Here is a 15,967-nt window from a genome sequence, read left to right as displayed (position 1 = left end):
TTGACCGTTAGGTTTTAGGTATAGTTTAGGTCCCTTGGTTAGGTAGTTAGCGATCAGTTAGCGCCCAGCCCACCGCACCGCAGTCCGGTATTCGCTGATTAGCGTATCGCTAATCAGCATTTGTACTTTTATAGTATCTGGAAGTGATCAAAACTGATCACGGTCAGATCTATAATTGTATTAGTGTCACTTTAGTTCGCCCTCCACCCAAAACGCAGTGTTTGCCCGATCAGGCCTGATCGTTCGCCCACACGTGCGTTCACCCACGCCCGCCCCACCGCAGTGACAAAAAAAAATTTTTTTTTTGATCACTGCACATTCACTTTACACGCACTGCGGCGATAAAAAAATCAGTTTTGATATTTTTTATCAATCGCAGCGGCCTCCGGTACTTCGCTAGCCTCCCCTTTGTAAGACAGGCTTGCTTTTTTTTTCTTGGGTAGTCTCAGGGAATACCCCTAAATTTAGTTGCCCACATGTCTAAGAGGGGGTATTCCTCTGAAGAGGCCTACAGGCTTCTGACCCAGTCGGATGAGGAGTGGGAACCCTCATCTGATGAATCCAGCGGGTCAGAATACGAACCTGTAGAAAGCAGTGGCTCTCTGACCCAAAGTTCGGACGAGGAGGCTGAGGTCCCTGATACCACCAGGCGTACCCGGCCCCGTGTCGCTAGACCGCAGGTTGCGCAGGATCCGCTTCAAGAGCAGCAGAGTGGGGCTGGTGCTGTCGGATTACGTGGTGAGGCATACACCAGCAGCCCAGCCCTCCCTCCCTGGACCTAGTACCAGCACTGCCGTACAACCTGGTGAAGTAGCGAGCACCAGAAGGGCAGTTGAAGCTGGTACGGTGGCACGTGCAGTAGTGACCCCGTCGCAGCCACCGCAAAGACGTGCCCGTAGAGCCCCTAGAATCCCAGAGGTGCTGGCAAACCCTGATTGGCAGTCCCCAACTTCAGCCGCACCTGTAGTTTTCCCTTTCACTGCCCAGTCTGGAGTTCGGGTTGAGACGGCTCAGATCGGTTCGGCCCTGGGATTTTTTGAGCTGTTCTTGACTGCGGAGCTTTTAGACATAGTTGTGGCCGAAACAAACAGGTATGCCACACAATTTATCACCGCTAACCCGGGAAGCTTTTATGCCCAGCCTTTCCGGTGGAAACCAGTCCAAGTTTCCGAACTTAAAACTTTTCTGGGCCTCCTCCTCAACATGGGCCTGACAAAAAAGCATGAATTGCGGTCATATTGGTCCACGAACCCGATTCATCACATGCCCATGTTCTCTGCTGCCATGTCCAGGGCAAGTTTTGAGGCCATCCTGCGGTTCCTGCACTTTAGTGACAACACCGCCTCCCGTCCCAGGGGCCACCCTGCTTTTGACCGGCTCCACAAAATTCGGCCCCTCATAGACCATTTCAACCCCAGAGCAAAACATCTGCATAGACGAGTCCCTGATACATTTTACCGGGCGCCTTGGCTTCAAACAATACATCCCAAGCAAGCGCGCCCGGTATGGGGTCAAATTGTATAAGCTCTGTGAAAGAGCCACAGGCTATACCCACAAATTTCGGGTCTATGAGGGAAAAGATCAGACCCTGGAGCCGGTCGGTTGCCTAGAATTTTTTATTTTTTGTCGCAAGTTAGTGGAATATGAGACTTTGTAAGGAAAAAAGAGAAAAAAAAAAAATCATCATTTTCCGCTAACTTGTGACAAAAAATAAAAAATTCTAGGAACTCGCCATGCCCCTCACGGAATACCTTGGGGTGTCTTCTTTCCAAAATGGGGTCACTTGTGGCGTAGTTATACTGCCCTGGCAATTTAGGGGCCCAAATGTGTGAGAAGTACCTTGCAATCAAAATGTGTAAAAAATGGCCTGCAAAATCTGAAAGGTGCACTTTGGAATATGTGCCCCTTTGCCCACCTTGGCAGCAAAAAAGTGTGACACATCTGGTATCGCCGTACTCAGGAGAAGTTTGGGAATGGGTTTTGGGGTGTCATTTTACATATACCCATGTTGGATGGGAGAGAAATATCTTGGCAAAAGACAACTTTTCCCATTTTTTTATACAAAGTTGGCATTTGACCAAGATATTTTTCTCACCCAGCATGGGTATATGTAAAATGACACCCCAAAACACATTCCCCAACTTCTCCTGAGTACGGCGATACCAGATGTGTCACACTTTTTTGCTGCCAAGGTGGGCAAAGGGGCACATATTCCAAAGTGCACCTTTTGGATTTCACAGGTCATTTTTTACACATTTTGATTGCAAAGTTCTTCTCATACATTTGGGCCCCTAAATTGCCAGGGCAGTATAACTACCCCACAAGTGACCCCATTTTGGAAAGAAGACACCCCAAGGTATTCCGTGAGGGGCATGGCGAGTTCCTAGAATTTTTTATTTTTTGTCGCAAGTTAGTGGAATATGAGACTTTGTAAGAAAAAATAAAAATAAAAAATCATCATCATTTTCCGCTAACTTGTGACAAAAAATAAAAAGTTCTATGAACTCACTATGCCCATCAGCGAATACCTTAGGGTGTCTACTTTCCGAAATGGGGTCATTTGTGGGGGTTTTCTACTGTCTGGGCATTGTAGAACCTCAGGAATCATGACAGGTGCTCAGAAAGTCAGAGCTGTTTCAAAAAGCGGAAATTCACATTTTTGTACCATAGTTTGTAAATGCTATAACTTTTACCCAAACCATTTTTTTTTTTTGCCCAAACATTTTTTTTTTATCAAAGACATGTAGAACAATAAATTTGGCGAAAAATTTATATATGGATGTCGTTTTTTTTGCAAAATTTTACAGCTGAAAGTGAAAAATGTCATTTTTTTGCAAAAAAATCGTTACATTTTGATTAATAACAAAAAAAGTAAAAATGCCAGCAGCAATTAAATACCACCAAATGAAAGCTCTATTAGTGAGAAGAAAAGGAGGTAAAATTCATTTGTATGGTAAGTTGCATGACCGAGCGATAAACGGTGAAAGTAGTGTAGTGCCGAAGTGTAAAAAGTGCTCTGGTCATGAAGGGGGTTTCACCTAGCGGGGCTGAAGTGGTTATATAGAGAAGCACAATACCGCCATATAGCTACCACAATGTAAAACTTAGAAACATAGATTGATGGCAGAAATAAGACCAAATGATCTATCTAGTCTGCCCTTATATTTTATTTTTATCTTAGGATAGCTAAAACATTTCTAAACAAATGGCGTGGGGACGAGCGCCATAAGCTGCTGTTCCCTGCCACCTGGGCAAGAGGTGCCGCTGTCTGATTCGCCTGCCAGAGGACCTGGAGTGGCCTCAAAGAGAATTCAAAGAGGCTGTACTTTGTTTTTCATTTGTATTTTTTTTAGAAAGGTGTTATGATAACCTAAAACAACTCTATATGTTATGAAAATTATAGGGATATGAAATATGCAGCGGTTATACTGTATATGTATTTTAAAGGAACCTAAAAAAAAAATCTGATTTACAGTACATCATGCTTACACACTATAGCAATATATTGTACCTTTGCACAAGATTTTACAGTGGACAGACTTAGGGACCCTCATCTGATACTAGGCTCAGGGGTGGACATATAGCTTGTGCATTTTCTGTTTATCCCACACAAAAAAAACTATTATCATCTATTGACTGTATAAGTAACAAAATATGATTGCTGTTCCCCCCCTCTGATCACTAGAATGGGTGATCCAAAGCCACCCTTCTAGGGGAATTTGAAGAGAGCAGTGGACACATGGAACATGTTCGGTTACATGTCACACAGCGGCATAGAACTGAACCAACTGAACCAGAGAATGGAGAAAACAATATTAAATAACTTGTGTATCTTTAAAAAAAAACTTTAAATGTACTTTTGAAAAAGAAGACCAAGGAGTTTCTCCACGGCCTTAGCCACTAGTAGTGGGGAAGTCCTGCCACATCCACTTTTATTTACGCTGATTAAAATCTAGTCTATCCAGGGGCTGGAGTAGATTTCAGTCTAGGTGCACTCATTTTCACGCATTAAGCCGATGTCTCCACATAGTATTAAGGCCCCTTCACATATATCTAGCATTCCAGCCAGGGGCGGACTGGGAACTTAGTGGCCCTGGAAAAAAAAACTAAAAGTGGCCCAAATTAACAGAAGATGGGGCAACAAAAGTAGTCAGGGTCAGCGATACTATAGTGCATACTGTCCCATCACAACCATATACCACGGTGCAACACAATATATTGCCCCAAAAGCTGTCCCTCTGTTCTGTGGTGGCCACCAATAGCTGCCATTTTCTGTGTTCCTCCTCCAGTTGTCTGTAAGATATGGAGCAGGGGGCTTAAGAGGTGAGATGTGGGCCACGGCAGTTAAATTAAGGAGGGCATGTACGGTGACTGTCCGGGTACATGAATAGCTAATGTTCACAGCAGTTAATTACCACTGAGAGCTCATTATGTACCCGGCCAGCAGCATAAAGAAGGGTTTAGGCGGCCCCCAGGACATCGGCCCACCGGGAAATTTCGCTGTAAGGTCTGTGGCCAATACGCTCCTGAATCCTGCTCGGTTTCCCTCCAGTGTGGTACAGAAGCATTGGAGGGAAACAGAAGTTAGAACTGATACCATAGTTTTCTATGGGATCATTCATAATCATCCGACAAACCAGATGTTACTTAGAGCTGGACAGAAAAACACTGCATGCTGGGATTTTCTGTCCGGTGCTAGCAGTCTATGGATGTTCCGCCAGTGCACTAAAGTGAGCATAAACATATTTTAGTTGTGTCCAGTTTTGCTAAATAAAACAACTGGCCAGACACAACCACAAGCCTTAGGCACAGGGAGTTGTAGTCTGTACACTGATCTTAAAACCTGAGTTTCCCTAATAGCTTAATCGCTAAGCTTCTTTTTGTATTGTGATTTTTAAACAGAACCTTGAAAGGCAGTTTGCCCTAGATTGCTACTATACAAGGGATGCATACTATAATGTAGGGATGAAGGATCTTTTCTGGTCTGTGGACCACATTGTCAGGTTAAACCAAGCCCAATACAATATAAACCTATATGACATATAGAAACTTTATGCCATAGTTACCTATCCACTTCCAGAACTACAGCTAGAACAGGGGTCTGTGTATGCAAGCCTCTCTATATATTGCAGCTTCACTACTCCCATAAAACTACAATGAAGAAAGCATAGCCTCCACCTCATCTGTGGCGTAACTACAATTGACTGGGCCCCATTGCAAATTTTTGAATGGGACCCCCCCCTCTTCGCAACCCCCAACTCACGTGCAACCCCCACTCCTGTGGCTAGTCAAGATTGAGCTCTCCGACAAGGCCCAGTAGCTTCTCCATCTGTTTCCTACAGTGTCACTGTATGTAATGTCATTGTATAATACTGTTGAGGGGGCCCTGATATTAAAATCTTTTAGTCTTCCTCCTAAGGGGGCCCCTTGTGGGTCTGGGCCCCAAAGCAGCCACTTCCCCTATATCTACGCCCCTGCACCTCATCTATTCCTTTCTGGAGTGCCACACAGGCACCAGGAGACCATTAGTACTTACATGCCCTGTTCTGAAGATATGTGCCACCACTCTGTCACATGGAAAGTACATACAAATGTCTGGGACCATATCATTGGGGGCCACACAGAATGGCATCGCAGGCAATAGGGAGGCCAGACCTCCAGCACAGGGCCTGGGCGAACGTTGTAATGTCCTACTTTTCAGTGGCTCCACACTCAGATAGCACCATTGTGCTGTCTGAGCATGAGCTGCTGGCACAAACTCATCATCCCCAGTCAGTCACTCTGACATGTCACTCTGGGTGGCTGAGGGTGGGAGAAGCACTGCGGGCCCTGCACAACTCACTTTCGGGTCTTCCAGTTCTTTTTTTTTTTTTGCTGGCAGAAAGGGGTGCTGTATTGTGTGTAATCTTAAAGCACTTTTACACAGGCCGAAATGAGCAGGCAATTACTAGAAATAAACTTCATTCCCAATAATTGCCTGGTTATCAGAGGAGGGGAGAGCTGCATTCACATGCAGCAATAGTCTCCTCTGTAAGCTATGGAGACTGCTCGGGCCCATACAGATTTATTCTTTCTGGGCAGAAGATCCTTTTTTACACAGGACGATCTGCTGCCCAGATATTATGATTTTGGTGTCCACATCAATAATGCTTTCATCTGATGAACAAACATTTGCTTGTTCACCAGGTGATCAGTGGCAACTTTATACAGAACAATTATCAGGAAGAAGCTTTCCTGATAATTGCCCAGGTGTTTGGCCCAGTTCCTCTACAGAAGGGCCTTTACCATTAAAATGTCAGTACACTATCAAACTAACTGAAACCACTGGCCACCTTCCGAGAATTATCTGTCAGAACTATATCTCTTCCATGTCAGTAAATAACTACCGTACATATTGCTAGGACCAAGCTCTTACATGATACACACAAATACATTTAACCCCTTAAGGAACCAGTGATTTTTCGTTTTGTTTTCTACTTTCTGCCTTCCTGGAGTCCTAACTTTTTTATTTCACTTAGCCATATTACAGCTTGTTTTTTGCAGGGCAAATTGTACTTTCTAGTGAGGTGGATTTAAAAAAACTAAAACATAATTCCACCATGGTTTTGTGGCCTTAGTTTTTAGGTGTTCCCTATGAGGTAAAACTGACCTGTTAACTTCATTTTTGGGGTCAGTACCATTACAGCTATATCAATTTATACAGTTTTTCATCTCCACAGGATAGGAAATAACTATTACAGCACTGAACTCGGCTATCTCCAGCACTCCCATTGAAATTAATAGAGTGGCGGTATGCTTTTTGCCTTTATCATTTCCAGGGGGCTCCACAGGCTACGGAGCCCCATTCTCGTGATCAGTGGGACCCCCACCGATCTGATAAATATCCCCTATCCTGTGGATAGGGGTTAACTTATTATAACCGAAAGACCCCATTAAATTCTGAGACCACATGGCCAGTTGAGTTCTAGACATATGTTCACATGGTGCAGTACTGCGTGGTTGTTGATGTGGCTTTAATACTGTGCCTATGGGTTGGTGGGCCCAATGCCAAGGTGGTACTGTTGGGCTCACCACCTGTGCGCGCTGTATTTTGGCAGCAGTGTTGCAATGTGATATTTTGGCAGCAGTGTTGCCATGTTATGTGCCAAAATAAGAGTAAAGCCACTCAAAAGGGGCAACCTTGACATGGTGAGCGGGCTTATGCACTTTGATCTAAATGTACACAAATTGCCTTGTGTACAGTTAGTGGATTATGGCATTGTATAATAATAATTATGTCAATTGTGCTGAGAAGCAAAAGATCAATGCATAGCTTGTGCATGTGCGATCCATGTTTTCTTTTTTAAGTTTATGTTTATATATTTTGCTCTGTTCTATGGTGGCTTGAAAAAGTTAAAAATAAAATATAAAAATGTAAAAGTTCAAATCAACCCCCTTTCCTCAAAATAAAAATAGATAAATAATCATCACCACAGCCAAAAACTCCCGTACTAATAAAATCTAAATGTATCCATTACGGTGACTGATGTAGCGGAAAAAAAATCTAAATGGCTGATTTGCTGTGTTTTCATCACTTCTTCTCACAAAAAACTTTAATAAAAGGTGATCAAAAAGTCATACACACTTAAAAATTGTATCACTAAAAAGTACAGATCGTCCCACAAAAAATTAGCCATCACACAGCTCTGTAGACATAACTTGAACAAAATTATGGGGTCAGAATAGGGCAAAAAAAGAAAACATTTTTTACAAAGTTTTTCTATTAAAACACAAGAAAAGCTGTATATACATATGTGGTATAACTGTATTTATACTGACCTGTAGAATGAAGAGAACAGGTTTACCACATAGTGAATGCTGTAAAAATAAAATCCATAAAACTGTGGCAGAATTGGGTTTATTTTCCAACTCCACGCCATTTGGAATGTTTTTGCCAGCTTCCCATACATGCTATGCAATATTAAATGGTGCCATTAGAAAGTACAACTTGTCCTGCAAAAAATCAAGCTATCATATGGATATGTGAAAAAATAAAAAAGTTATGGCTACAAGAAGACGGGGAGTAAAAAATGAAAACACAAAAATAGAAAATCACGCAGGGTACAAGGGGTTAAAGACATACTTGGAAAACATTATATATAGCCCTAAAAAGTATTCAGGGTAATACAGCGCCACATACCTCATAGATCATGATGTAGATGCTATCTTTCATCATCTTCAACATTTGGACCTTTCAGCCATTTCTTGACAGAGTTTGACATAGACATCAATACTGTGCTCACTGTTCTCTCCAGCATATAGTGTACGTGACTCTAATAGTTTCATAAACATAATGTTCCCCAAACCTAATTGTACTAAGCTGATACTGTGCTAGGGTGCCCCTACAAAAAATACATTGTATGGCCTCATGCACACGGACGTTTTTTTTTTGCGGTCCGCAAAAACGGTTTCCGTTGTTCCATGATCCGTGTCCGTTTTTTCTTCTGTGGGTCTTCCTTGATTTTTGGAGGATCCACGGACATGAAAAATGAACAAAAAAATCTAAGTCAAGTTTGCCTTTGAAAAAACGGACACGGATCACGGATCACGGATCACGGACCCGGATCACGGACGCGGATGACAACCTTGTGTGCAGCCGTGATTTTTCACGGACCCATTGACTTGAATGGGTCCGTGAACCGTTGCCCGTGAAAAAAATAGGACAGGTCCTATTTTTTTCACGGACTGGAAACACGGATCACGGACGCGGATGCCAAACGGAGCATTTTCCGATTTTTCCACGGACCCATTGAAAGTCAATGGGTCCGTGGAAAAAAACGGAAAACGGAACAACGGCCGCGGATGCACACAACAGTCGTGTGCATGAGGCCTATACCAGTACAAAAATATCCTCTTACAATTCGTGCAAGTACAAAATTTACCTCCATATAATGTAGGCCACTACAAAAAATACCCCTTTGCAATGAGTGCCAGTACAAAAATAATACTCTTTTGTAATGTGTGCCAGTATAAAAAATACCCCCTTATAATTTGGGCCAGAAAAAATGCCCCCTTATAACATATGCAAAAACAAAAATCCCCACTTATAATTTGCGTCCTTACAAAAAATACTCCCTTAAAATGTGTGCCAGTACAAAAAATGCCCCCTTATGATGTGTGCTAGTACACAAAATGCCCCCTTTTAGTGTCCCCAGTAGAACTAATGTTCCAATAGCGCCCCACCCTTATTATGTGTGCTAATACAAAAAAATCCCCCCTTCTGTGTGCCAGTGCAAAAATTCCTCCTTATAATGTGTGCTTGTACAGAAAATATCCCCTTCTAGTGTCCCCATAGTGCCCCCCAGTGGTCCAATAGCATGCTTCCAAAGTAAAATAAAAAAACTCAAATACCTCCACGCCGCTGTCATAATGTACTGCAAGACACAGGCCTCTTCTGGTTTGTATCCTGAGCTGTACAGAGCACCGGCTCAGGCGGCGTGATGATGATGATGATGTCATTGCGCTGCCTGTGCTGGACTCTGACTCTACAGGCACTAGGCCTGAAGCCTATTAGAGGGAACGGTGGGGCAAGGATACATTGCTCCTGTGCCCTGCTGCAGCATTCAACTGTATTGCCAACCTGAGGACCCTAATACAGTTGAATATGGAGAGATGGGCTCACTGCCCATGGTCCTACCACTGCTCACCTTGCCTCATTGGAATGTCAATTTATTTTATTTTTCCTGACCAAATTTTCTCCATTTATTTGAATGGGTAAAGTAAAATCCGCATATGGAAAATGTATGCGGATTGTCCGCATGGATTTCCCTGCAGACACCTGTGGATGTCAGCTCGGATTGTCCGCACATAAATCCGGATTGTCCGCACATTACCCTTAAGATGTTTCGCTAGAGAGATCCTCATGGAATCTGCAAGAGAAAAAACCTCTGTGTGTCTATGATAATATGAGGCACTCTCATCTGTATATTACAATATACTTATAATACAACTGTGTGCACAGTCCTGTAAAAGTGCAGTTGCAGATTTCCATAAAAGGAATTGTGAATTTTTAAAGGATCGTCCCACAGTCAAATATTAATCTACCATTACACAAAACAGTAGACATTTTCCTTTGGAGTCGTGTAAAAATATATTCCTTTGTGTAGAAATGACTGTTACATGCTTGGTATGGCACCCTCTCTAAACATCCAACTAAAGGTCCATTCAGAAGTCTGTATTGCATTGCGGATCCGCAATACACCCGTCCGGCACCCCCATAGAACTGCCTATTCTTGTCCGCAATTGCGGACAAGAATCGGAAATGTTCTATTTTTTTCCGAAGCCGCGGAGCGGAAGATCGGGGGCGCACTTCGAAAATGCGAATGCGGAGAGCACATAGTGTGCTCTCTGCATCCATTCCGTGCCCATAGAGAATTAATGGGTCTGCACCCGTTCCGCAATTTGCGGAACGGATGCGGACCCATTATATGGAGCCTAATGTGTCCAGTGTTGGTGGTCACACATGCTCAGTAGCTCAGTCCAACCACCCACATCCTCTTGTACACGGGCAGAGCGGTGGAGTAAATTGTCCTATTATACAGACCAATGGATAGGAATTAGTATGGAACAGCAATAGCAGGAGGATTTTTTTAAACAATTATAAAAGAAAACATCTTCTGTTTTGTCCTAGATTGATATTTAAATGAGTTCTCCAGGCTTTTTATAAAAACTGTCCTTTCTTCTAACCTGTAGAATAAAGACAGTTTAGTTACAGGGGTTTTCTGAGACTTTTAGGCCGAATGCACACGGCCGTTGTTCCCGGCCGTGAGCTGTCCGTGGAACAGCGGCCTGGATTCCTGCTGAGTGCAGGAGCGCATGGCGTCATGGGTTGCTATGACGCCGTGCGCTCCCTGCTGCCGCCAATATACAGTAATACACTGGTATGATCTATACCAGTGTATTACTGTATTGCGGCGGCAGCAGGGAGCGCACGGCGTCAGAGCAAACAAAAACGCTGTGCACTCCTGCTCTCAGCAGGAATCCATGCCGCTGTTCCACGGACAGCTCACGGCCGGGAACAACGGCCGTGTGCATTCGGCCTTATACTGATGAGCTAACCTCTGGCATCGGAGGGGCTCTGACACCCAGGACCCCCACTGATCAGCTGTTTGACAAGACACCAGCACTCACAGTAGCGCCGCTGCCTCTCAGCTCACCAAGCACAGCGCCGTACATTGTATAGCACCTGTACTTGGAATTGCAGCTCACATCAATGCGGCTGAGCTGCGCCTAGGCCATGTGAGCAATGAACGTGATGTCACATGGGCTAGAAAAAGCTGTAAGTGCCGGTGACTTCTCAAACTACTGATCGGCGGGGGTCCCGGGTGTCAGAGCCCCCACTGATCAGAAACTGATGACCTATCCAGAAAAGGAATCTCATGCTCCAGTTCAGGGCCCGGTTGGAAGAGCCTGCCGCCTGTGTGAAAGCAGTGGGGATGGCCATAGGGGATGGGTAAGTATTAACTTCCACAGGTTAGAAGAAAGGGCAATTTTAGTCTAGAGAACCCCTTTAATTGTTGAACAACCCCTTTAATTAAACAAACAAACAAACAAAGAACCTTGGTTGCACTCTTGTGGCATACATACATATGTAATGATAGATAACAAGATAACAAGCAACTGCAGGATTATCCAGCTTTACAGAGCAGGATTAATTAACACAAAGACTCTCTAAGTATCTTACAGACCAATAATCAGAGCAGTGTACAATAAACTTATTACGGAAATAGAAAAGAAGGATGAGGGGCCCTCCGAATTCAGGAAATGATAAACAGCACTAGGCGGATGAGCCAGATATTTAATACAATAGGCCAATCAATAAAAACAACTCTATGAATAAAATCAAATAAGCACTAGAAACAAATGCGCAATAAAACCATATCTCAGATAAATCTGGACACCGAGTGATGGAAGTCCCGGTATAGCCTTTATAGTGGTCCACTGAGGAAGGGGGTATACCCTGAAATGCGTCTGGTTCTTTTGGGACAGTGAGCTTCATCCATCTTCAAGGATTCATCTACAGGATTTACCCATTTCTGCTATCAATTGCACCTTTATGGACTATTTAAGTCGCTTTCAGGATCAACTGTGTACTGCCTTCCAATTGGATGCGCTGGAGTACGTGATCTAGGATTGCATAGAGCGCTCGACACCGTACCGCTGACAAGCCAAGGAGTCACGTGAGACGTCACGTTGGAGACTCCATACCACGTGGGACGCCGCGTTGGGTAGAGCGGCACGAGAAGAGAGCAGACTGTCCAGCGTGTGACGAAGTGTGGTAAAGTATACCTGCCACTGTCATTGTTATTTGTTTATCCTGCTGGGACAGATAGATACTTCCACGGAAGTTGGGACATTGTGAAGTGCCTACGTAGCGCTGCCGGCAAGAGGCAGGAAGTGTCTGTCTTTTCATCCTGACATATTGGAGCCTACCGCTTGGCCACATATATATGACTCACGCGTCACCATTATCCCTTGCAAATATCTGCGGTCATCATTTGCTATAGAGGCTATACCGGGACTTCCATCACTCGGTGTCCAGATTAATCTGAGATATGGTTTTATTGCGTATTTGATTCTAGTGCTTATTTGATTTTATTCATAGAGTTGTTTTTATTGATTTGCCTATTGTATTAAATATCTGGCTCATCCGCCTAGTGCTGCCTATCATTTCCTGAATTGGGAGGGCCCCTCATCCTTCTTTTCTATTTCCATTTTACTCTTTGACGGTCTGGGTGGACCGAGAGGTGAGCACCCTCATCCATTCGTTCTATAGGAGCAGCCGCTATTCCTATTTCGATAAACTTATTACGACAACTATCTACATCAGGCTCTTGTAGTCCCGTCCAGCAGCTCAGAGACGGCTCATTTGGGACAGGATTGTTTGCTTAGTTATCATAAAACTAAAAGGTAGAATAAATGAGACAGTGGAGAAGATTTATCAAAATTGGTGTCAGGGAAAACAGACTTAGTTGCCCATACCAACCAATGAAATTTTTGGACAGATCCTTTGGAAAATGAAAGGAGGAATCAGATTTGTTGCTATGGGCAACTAAGCTAGTTCTACACTACACCAGTTTTGATAAATCTCCCCCAGTTTTTCCTAAGATAATTCCCTCCCAATACAATTAGTACAGGAGAACTATCACAGAAAATGAGGGCAGCCATTTCTGAGAATTTGAAGATTAAATACCTACATTTACTAACAGGTCAATCTTGTGGTAACGTCCTATGGTAGAAAACTGTAGATTACACTACAGGTAGGACAGCTTTTACAATAATATAGTGGGCGGAGGGCAATGTTCTATTATAATGAATACCCAGCCTTTGAGAGCACTCACATGGCAGTAGCTTTCTTATTTAGAGGAAATTCTGAAAACATCAGGACAGGTATTAGGCAGCAGATAGGCCATAAAAGTCATAGCTACGGCAAGCGGGAGGCTGAGAAGATCCCGACATCATCGAGCGCTGGCCGGACGCAGTGCATGTTCCCTTTCACTTCAGGGGCCCATTCTGGAGATAACAGCTGCTGCCCGAAATGGGACCTGCACCTATCTGACATTTGTGATATATCTTAGCGTAATGCCATAAATGTTGAAATAGAAAACCCCTCTAAAGTGGTTGTCCCATCTCACTGGTTCCACGACGAGATGCGACTAAGCATGAACCCCAAGTGGCCAGGAATATGGAAACAGCCAAGTGGGGAGGCGCTCCTCTGTTTCCGTAACTCCCATTGTAGTGAATGTGAGCTATGCTAAAGGCGTAGCAGAGCGGTGGAACACCTACCCACTCGGCTCTTTCCATATACCTGGCAACCTGGAGCTTGAGCTTTTTCCCATCTTGCCATGGAAACAGCAAGATGGGACAATACCTTTAGGTAAAGGTTTATCCTTAGCCCTCAAGCACCGACTGGTTCCATTTTTGCTGAATTTGTTTTGAAGGTATATTTTTTGAAATTCTGGGGATGATGGATTTGAATTATATGTGAAAAACATTTCAACTTAAATGTACTGATAGGATAGTTAAAGGGGTTTTTCAAGACTTAAATACCGATGGCCTATCCTCAGTACAGGTCATCAGTATTTGATCAGTGGGGGTCTGACACCTAGGACCCCCACCTATCAGCTGTTTGAGAAGGCATTGGTGCTCCTTTGAGCACCGCAGACTTCTCCCTGCTCACCAAGCACAGCACCGTACATTGTGGGGTGTGGGACCCCTGCCGATCAGCTAGCATGCTTGGCTATTTTCAAAAGTACCATAGTGTTGAATGGACAGTGGACTATGCATGCACAACCACCTCTCCATTCACGGCTATGTGACTGCTGGAAATGGCTGAGCCAGCTCTCATCTATTTTTTGGAACTCCCATAGCACACTCCTTCACTCTAGGGGCCTGTTCGGGAGATAGGAGCAGGTCCCAGAGGTGGGACCCACACCTATCTGACATTCATGGCATATCCTAACAATATGCCATTAATGTTTGAGATGGGAATATCCCTTTAAAATAAAATAAGAATAAGAATAAAAAAGGAAGTGCCTGATCCAGCATATGGCGGACACTAACGGTACCTGACGGACTCCACTGACAAAACAGGGGGATGTTAGGTTTCAATTAGGGTACGTTGACGAATCTGGCAGGCTGTTCTGGCATTGGAACAGTGTATAGCCAGATCCCCACTGACTGTAATGGAATCCTGTCGCTTTCCAGTGAAATACCGGCTTTCAGCCAGACAAAAAGTGGCACATGCAAGAAATATTGCACTTTTGTCCGCAAAGAGACCATATCTCATCATAGTCAAAGGGGTCCAGGGGCGTGCTTTGGGGCCCTGACCCAGAAGGGGCCCATCCAGGAGGAGGAGGACTAAAAGATTTGGTCAGGGCCCCCTCAACAGTATTACGCAATGAAATAATATACAGTGACAGTATAGAGTATAGACAACGGATGGAACAGCTGCTGGGCCTGGTCTGAGAGAGCGATCTTTACTAGCCACAGGAATGGGGGCGGCATGAAAGGAAGGGGTCGCAAAAAAATTACTGGGGAAGGGGGGCCACATTCAAAAATTTGCTGTGGGGCCCAGTCATTTCTAGCTAAGCCACTGATGGGGTCCAATGGTGCACGTCTAGGCCTGATCCAGTGAACTCCAGGAGGATCTGCCTCAGCCAGAGCTGCCTGCAGATGTGTAGGTAACATTATGTTTCTGACGTTCTGCAGGGATTTTGACCTGATTGTTTCCTGGATCTGTGACAGAGACTACTAAAAGAACTTCTGTCAAAAACGTGCATCTAGACTTATATTGTCAGCTTATAAATCAAATGAGCAGGACAACTTCACCTAAGAAGTATGAACATAGGGACTGTCTAAAATGAGGACCTGTCCATGAGAGGTGGTAATGTGTTCTGAGCTGTACAGATATACTTTACTTCTAACCTTAATGATTTCTTTTTGTTGTCTTGTCTGTGATTCCTTTACATATTGAACAGGAATCCCTCTGCCAGAGCCACCTGGAGACTATAAGAACTCCAATGCTGTATGAGCAGCAGAGACCTCCGCCTGGAGATGTGTGAAGTGCTTGGAGCAGAGGCCACCTGAAGCCTATAAGAACTCCAGTGCTGTATGAGCAGCAGAGACCTCCACCTTGAGATGTGTGAAGTGCTTGGAGCAGAGGCCACCTGAAGACTATAAGAACTCCAGTGCTGTATGAGCAGCAGAGACCTCCACCTGGAGATGTTTGAAGTGCTTGGAGTAGAGGCCACCTGAAGACTATAAGAACTCCAGTGCTGTATGAGCAGCAGAGACCTCCACCTGGAGATGTGTGAAGTGCTTGAAGCAGAGGCCACCTGAAGACTATAAGAACTCCAGTGCTGTATGAGCAGCAGAGACCTCCACCTGGAGACTATAAGAACTCCAGTGCTGTATGAGCAGCAGAGAC

Source organism: Bufo gargarizans, chromosome 2 (genome assembly GCF_014858855.1).
Source record: "Bufo gargarizans isolate SCDJY-AF-19 chromosome 2, ASM1485885v1, whole genome shotgun sequence".
NCBI lineage: Eukaryota > Metazoa > Chordata > Amphibia > Anura > Bufonidae > Bufo > Bufo gargarizans.
This window is presented reverse-complemented; position numbering follows the sequence as displayed.